Source organism: Oryzias melastigma, linkage group LG21 (genome assembly GCF_002922805.2).
Source record: "Oryzias melastigma strain HK-1 linkage group LG21, ASM292280v2, whole genome shotgun sequence".
Classification (NCBI taxonomy): domain Eukaryota; kingdom Metazoa; phylum Chordata; class Actinopteri; order Beloniformes; family Adrianichthyidae; genus Oryzias; species Oryzias melastigma.
Window position 1 is genome coordinate 2,493,133 of NC_050532.1, and position 7,954 is coordinate 2,501,086.

General features: G+C 39.3%; 1 protein-coding gene across 1 annotated transcript in view; it reads left to right on the forward strand.

Moving 5' to 3' along the window:
• The window catches only part of nxpe3 (neurexophilin and PC-esterase domain family, member 3), a 22,992-nt gene that overhangs the window by 8,825 nt on the left and 6,213 nt on the right, over positions 1-7,954 (forward strand). The gene's annotated exons all lie outside the window — the stretch shown is intronic.

Below are 7,954 nucleotides of genomic sequence, written 5' to 3' on the forward strand. Positions count from 1 at the left end.
TTGAACTAATATTTATGCTGGCTACCAGCTTTAGCATTTTTAGCTATCAAGCTTACAGCATTCAAACTAGCCTTTTTGCAGATAAAAATCTGAAAAAATTATCTGTGATTTGTCGACTACTAGAATAATCGTTTGTGGCAGTACTACTTGCCTATCACCCTGTGTGTGCTTTCAACAAAGAACCAGTACTCATGCCTTACTAATGAGTAGAACGTGGCATAAGGACACCGTACAACAGCATCACCTGTACGTCATAGGATCGTGTGATTTCTATTATCCTCACAGTTACTCCACGGTACGCTTGCCACATGCACGACAATGGTACGTCCCACTTTCATGATGTCCCTTAATGTGGCCGGAAGAGTCTCAAGGGAACATCTGCACCACTTTCGATGTCAGACATGGATGTGGGTTCTTCCAAACAGAATACGAGTGGAACCAACTAAGTACTGACCAGAGTACCAGTTCATTCATTCAGGATTTGATTACCTCTGGATAATGCAGTCCTCGCTGATCACTCAGCACAAATGATCTAGGACGCATTAACCTAATGTACCCTAAAGGACTCGGTCAGTCATTTATTAAGCTCCACTGGGTACGTGTGACTGCTGGAGGAGTGGGATAATCTGTTTTCCTGCAGAAGAATAATCTGTCTTTGTGTCTGGTTCCTCACAGGAAAAGCCACTTCTACATTTGTATTTGTACCTTCTTTACCGTCCTGCTTTGCTTTTTCTGTCACTTTATTCTAGTTACCTTTCCAATCCTCCTGGAGAATCCGATAGTCAACTGAATGTGAAATGTAATTCAGTCTAAGTGAAAGCTGTTTTAAAAACGTCATTAATATATTCCTAAAACACTTTAACTCAAATTATTCTGATGTAAATGTTTCATCCTTAGACATTCCAGCATTTTTCTACGTTTTACAGATATAAAGTTGTAAGAATTAAAGATCTAAAACAGGAGTGTCAAACTCAATCACACAAGGGGACAAAATCCAAAACACACCTTAGGTCTCGGGCCAAACAGGATAAACTTTTATTGAAAGCACTAAAACGAAAATTTTAAAACTTTAAAACCATAACTTTTTAACGTAAGAATGAACTAGATGTATAGCATTACCTGTGATGATGCTAGTGTGAATTCTGTAAGCTGAATTTGGCCACTGAAGATGCTGAAATTGATAGGTGAAAACGCTAAAGCTGATAGCCAGCTAAAATATTGACTAAATGCAAAATTTGGCAGAATAGTTGAACTTCAAAATAGCCTAAAAACATGGGGGGAAAAAAAGCCTAAATTAGCCAAAACAGCTAGCATGTAGCTGAAATGTTAGACTCAAAAATAGCCAAAAATAATCTTAGTAAATGCCAAAATAGTCTAAAAAGCTTGCAGTATGTCAATTTTTAAAACCATATTTTTTTTACACAACTATGAATAATAAAAATGCAGGAATATTATTCCAGAATAGATTATCTTAAACCTTAAATAACGTTCAATATTTTTCTCTCCATAAATGTATATTTTGTCAGAATTATACAAGTTAGAAAAAAGCGCAAGATAACATCGGGCCATTAATAACAATAAAATAAAATGATCTGGAGGGCCGGATTATAATTACCAGGAGGGCCGGATCCGGCCCCCGGGCCTTGACTTTGACACAAGTGCTCTAAAATGTGGGAACGTTCACTAAAAGTGTGTAAAGCTGCTCTCTGTCAGTGTCATTTATTCTGTTTAGTCTCAACATCTTCATTTCCAAACAAAACTAAATCAAGGCTAGTTCAGAGGGTTTTTTATGATTTAAATCTTCATCTCTAATGCTGTGAGAGAACTGAGGCTGGAGTCTGTCCTGCAGGAGTGGCTGCAGTCGGAGGAGCGTTCACGGAGAAGATAATCACAGACATGGCAGCTTTCAACCAGCGACCGATCATCTTCGCACTCAGCAATCCCACCAGCAAGGCAGAGTGCACGGCGGAGCAGTGCTACCAGCTCACAGAGGTACACCACAACCTCCACTCACAGATTCTGATTCCAACAGGTCGGGTGTGGAATTACAAAATGTACGCATCAGTAGAAGAAAACAGCAAGTTTTAGAATAGTTTTGCTCATTTTTATTACAAGTTTGGCAAGTGAAAAATAATGGTGGCTGCAAAATAAAACTGGAGCGGACTTAAAAATAGCTGTAAACATATTTTTCTCATTTTCATAGATCAACTTTTACTAACAAATTTATCTCACTACATTGTGTGGAAATCCTTTTTTAAGTCCAAAATTAATTTATAAGGAATATAACTCACAAGCTAAGCTAAAGAGGAAGTCACATGACGGCTGTTTCACTCTCAGAATAACCAATATCTTAAATAATTAGAAATTAGAATTAAAGCAACGTTGTTACCTGCCTCATCGCCCCCCTTAATGCTGGTTTATACCTTCACGAGATTTGTAATCGCTGGCGTTGCATCTACAATCTGGCGGTCTCGTTCAGACTAATGTTGGCTGGATTTGATTACGACTCTTCTATAACTGCGATGAACTTCTGACTCATATTTATACTTTCCAAGCAACGCAATCGTGTTCTGCATTTATTAGTAACATGATCAGACGCGAATGACGCGATTGCACTCCGGGCATAACATTTCAGTCGCGGGTGACGTCACCAGGAAGTGCAACATTCTGATGCGACTGAAGCGATTCTGCTCTGATGGCCATGTGACCACTGCGACTGAAGCGATTACGAATCACGTGGAAATATAAATCAGCCTTTAGCGCCCTCACTGCTACACGCCCTCCCCCTCTGCCACCCTGGTCACAGCTCCAAGTAGAAAAACCTCTTTTATTCCATAATGGCAGCTTCCCTTTCTTTTTATCTCCATAGCAACCATTTTAGTTTTTGGTCATTTGAAGGTGACAAACAGGTTTATGTAATTTTTTTTGAGGAATGACCAAAGTAAATTTTTATATTTTCTTACCAACGGAAGTTTGTTGTTAACCATACCCAAATTTCTAATTGTCGTCATATCGTGTTGTTCAGTAGCCAGGGTTTTGTATATTAAATATATGCCAGTAAAAAATATCAGAGTTATCAGGAAACACTGCTTTTGCAAGCTTACCACGCCAACTTTCAAAATATACGTCTTCAAATTCCAACATTTTCTCCCCAATGATGCTCAATAAACTAGGATTTAAAAAAAATCTAAATTCCATTGTTGAATTTAAGTTTATAGCTTTTGCTTTCTTGCATCTAAATGTCAGCTCTTTCCTAAGGTCAGTTTCCACTCAAACGCGCAGTACAAAAGGAGAATTTTATCAGTAAATAGTTATATTAGTTAAAAAAAACTGCAAATATTCTCTTGAAATGTAAATATTCTGTCAGTCCGGATCAGTAGCCTAAAGAGTCGTGAGGAAGACTGAACAAAAAACAACACAGAAGATCATTGCTGTTCAGAGTTCTGAATCCAAACACATGAAAGCAAAGTTGAAACAGAAGGAAAGATAAAGGTTTGATGGAGATCCCAGTCTCTCCTTTGAGGGTCATTCCAGTTTTCACGTCTTCCTGTGATGCATTTGATTTACTTCATGTGGACACAGGACAGATCTTGAACCTCTTATTATTATGTTATTTTTTTAATTAGGGGCGGGGCATCTTCGCCAGCGGGAGTCCGTTCAGCAAGGTGACGCTGGCTGATGGGCGGAGCTTCTACCCCGGACAGGGAAACAACGCCTATGTATTCCCCGGAGTGGCTCTGGGCGTCATAGCCTGCGGAGTCCGCCACATATCTGACGACATCTTCCTCACCACCGCAGAGGTGTGACGGGATTCTTTGAGTTCTGACAGTTTTAGAGAGAACTTCATGTCATTGGGTTACCCCTGTGTTCTCTTCAGAACTCACGAGGACATCTAATGGCTGTTTCAGTGATCTTTCTGTTCTTTTTTTAAGGGAATGTTTTAAAGCAGGACTCATTAAATGATTTTTTGTTTTTCAGGCTATCGCCGACATGGTGACGGAGGAGCACCTGGCTGAGGGGAGGCTGTATCCTCCTCTCAGCACCATCAGAGAGGTGTCCTTCAAGATCGCAGTGAAGGTGAGTGAAGTGGTTTAATATACTGAAAAACAACACAAAAATCATCTTTCAGATCCATTTATTTATCAGCTTTTCCAGTGAGATACTCATGTCCACACAACTAGGGATATAAGCTGAACAAAAGTGGGACTTTCTTTAATTGATGTAAATATTATTGGAAGAAACAATGACAGATGTCCTGTTTTGCCATGTTTGGTTGGATTTAATGAATATTTACTAAATTTTCTATGTAAACATTTGATAATTTCAGGGTTTTTTTATCCTGACCCTCCTTGAAATAAAAAGGCTTGTTTGAGAGCTCAAAATGTTTTAAAACTCATTATATTATATTTTTGTTAAAAAAAAAAAAAAAATTTATGATTTGTATGAACACATTATGATGCTTTTCATGCGTCTTGAGGTGTAAAATCTTCCCTAAGATGTTTAGGTCCTCCCACCTGTTCCTGGAGTTTGCTCACTCTTCTGGTTTCTAAAAGCCCAATCTAAAAGCCCAATCTAAAAGCCCAATCCTCCTAAGAAAAAAATAATTTAACAACCATTCATTAAATCTCTGGAAAAATGTGCACCAATACCTGGAATCAGGTACTCACCCTAGCACCAACTTCACTTGTTTATCCATTATATAGAAAACATCTCTTTTTCCATTTTTTTTGTTTTTTAAACCACTGAAAAGTATATAAGATGCTTTATTAATGTAAAATTTACTCAAACATTCCATGTTTTTAGACAATCTAGATTCAAATGAGGGCCTGAAAATCCAACAAATAGCTGAAGATGCTGAAACTGATAGTTGAAATCGCGGAAGTTCATGTCTGAAATCGCTGCAGCTAAAATATTAGCTAAACTCAAAAATAGCATAAAAAAATAGGATGACATTGACATTTTTGAGGATTGTGGTGTTGCACCTGATCATTTTTATAGCGGCTTAACAGCAGTGAGGCTCTTGTGACGGTATTTCATTCCCTTTGCTGCGCCTATTGGCGAAATTGTGCATTGCAGCCATTTTTTTCAACTAGAAACTTGCTTTTTTTTTTTCAACATCCTTGTATTTTTTCTCCTCATGACTGGAACGGATTCAACCATCTGGCTGTCCAGATGCGGTCTGCGGGCCATACGTTTGACACCCTGGTTTACATGCCCTCCCTTTAGTTTACATTCCCTCACATCCACAACCTAACAATAGCAGTGTAACAAAAATGGCGAGCAATATTGGAACAAATTAAATTTATATCAAAGTGTATATTTTCATCTGCTCCTAATTCTCAATTATTTGACTGAATAAATAAACACAATTTTAAGTTTCATTTTCTTACTATATGTCCTTCATCATCAGAAAAATGCTAGAAGAACACGTTAAAAACACTATTTTGGGTTTTTGAACCAGAGAAGCTGAGGATCAAAACCCCGTTTTTTATTAAACAAGTAGAGAATCCTGTTTTCTAAATGTCTCCTCATCCCTTCTTCCTTTTCTCCTCTTCTACCAGATCGTCGACTATGCATACAAACACAACATCGCCTCGTTGTACCCTGAACCCAAAGACAAGGAGGCGTTCGTGCTGTCCCACATCTACAGTCCCGATTACGACTCCTTCACTCTGGACACGTACGGCTGGCCGCAGGACGCCATGAAGGTTCAGGACGTCTGAAGTCTTTGTTGCCGCTCACTTCCCGTGATGCCCAAACTCATTCAAGTGAAGGTTTTTGTTGGTAATGAAAGTTAGCATTAAGCTCCTGAATTACAATACATTTTATTTTCATGTGTTGCATTCAAGCTCCTCCTCTTAAGCTCTGATTTTTTTAAAGTTTCCTATGGATTATTTACAAACGTAAAGGAACTTTTCAGAACCAAATACACTCCTCCAGCAGCAGGTTCTCCTCGTGACTCCTGGTCTTTACACTCCTCCCTCCTTTCCTTTCTATCATGTGGTTCCAGCTTTGCTGTGAGAATCAAAAATAAAGGAAACTTTTGTTTCTCTAGGTCAGTGTTTCTCAATTATTTTCTCTCCCTATGAAGAACTTATTCTTTCGTGACCCCCCTACAACTTTCTGCTGCAAATATCATCGGTATCATTAGTTAATTTGCTCAAGTTATACAAATATCTCTTCAAAATATTGCACCTTTATTATCATTAAATATTAACATTTGTCTCTTTCTCTCCTTTTCTTTTCATCTGTTAAACATTTTTCCATCGCAATTCTTAAGGTTTAATTAAGTATTTTCTCCTCTCTCTGTGTGGATATCATGGTCACTGACGGTCCTCCATCAACTGTTTAGTAACTAACATAAACTGCATGATCCTGGGGCTGCCCCACGCCCCCCCAGGGGGCACGCCCCACCATTTGAGAAACACTGCTCTAAAGAGATAAGAGTAACCGCCATCAGGAGGGTTTTACATTTGCCGTGTTTGAGTTTTCCGTACATGTTTGGGGTGTTTTTTGTTTGTTTTTTTAGTGTACAACTGCGACTGGTGCTTCTGTGAGCTTTAAGTTTCAAAGGGATCATGTAACTTTTTAAATAAAACTCTGAACAGACTCTGAGGGGGGATTTTTCTCTTGCTTTACTTCCTGCATAATTAAAACTCAGTTCAAGTCTCAAACGTTTCCACACACCACTCATCTGGCCTCCTGGAGGAGCACTGAGCTGCAGCTATGCCATGTGGGGGACCTCATGGTAGTTTACCCCCCATCCATCCATCCAACAGAAACACTGAGTCTCATTGTTACAGTTTGGTCTGCCCCACCCTGGATTTGAACACCCAATCTCTTAGTCCAGGACACTCTACCACTAGGCCACTGAGCTGTGAATGCTTAACTGGAGGGGGATCCTTAAGGATTTTGGAAAAAAAAAGATCAGATGAGTTGAATGCGGCCCCTGATCTAAAGTGAGTTTGACAGCTCTGCCCCAAAGGAACAGTCTTCCTCTGTCTTGAGAGGAGGACTGTGACTGGATATGTGGTCTGGAACCGACAGGAAGGATACCGAGTCCTAAAAGACCAATGGAGATCATGTTTCTAACATGTTCTTGTGGCTTTTTTCTCATAATGGAGGACAAACACATCGTTATACCACCACCACCACCACCAGCAGCCTGAACCATTGATAAAAACCAGGATGGATCCATGCTTTTAATGTTGTTGATGCCAAATTCTGATCACTGAACATTTTCTCCTTTTCTGACCATTCTCTGTAAACCCCAGAGATGGTTGTGGGTGAAAATCTCAGATCAGCAGTTTCTGAAATACTCAGACCTACAACCATACCATGTTCAAAGTTGTCGCTTCAACCGCCTTTCTTCTCCATTCTGATCCTCAGTGTGAACTGCAGCAGATCGTCTCGACCACGTCTACCTGACTAAGTGACCGTGTGATTGGCTGATTAGAGATTTGAGTTAACGAGCACTTGGACAGGTGTGTGTAACAAAGTGGCCAGTGAGTTTATTTGAAGAGAATTAAGCTTAAAATAACATTTCTGAGTATTTCTTTATTCAAATCTTTGTGAATCCGGAGCAGATGAAAAAAAACGAAATATCTTATCTGTTGCGTAGAAAATACACCACAAGCTTCCCTTCCTGCTGATGAGACAACTAGATCCATGTTTATCTCTCCAATCTGACATTTGACTCAAAACTGTACAGCTGGATGGCTCCAATACTGATCCCCATGTTGGAGGTGTGTGGGGCTGTAAGCTAGCAGGAGAATGTAAACAGAGAGCTCTCAGCCACAAGTCAACAGTTCCACTCACAATTCAAAGGTGAATTTCTAATGAACTCCTGCCACTCTGCAGAAACTATGTCCAAGAAAACCACTGATTTTTTGATTTTGCCTAAAAATGGTATAATTATAACTAAAAAAAAACACTTTGAATATAGATCAGAAGA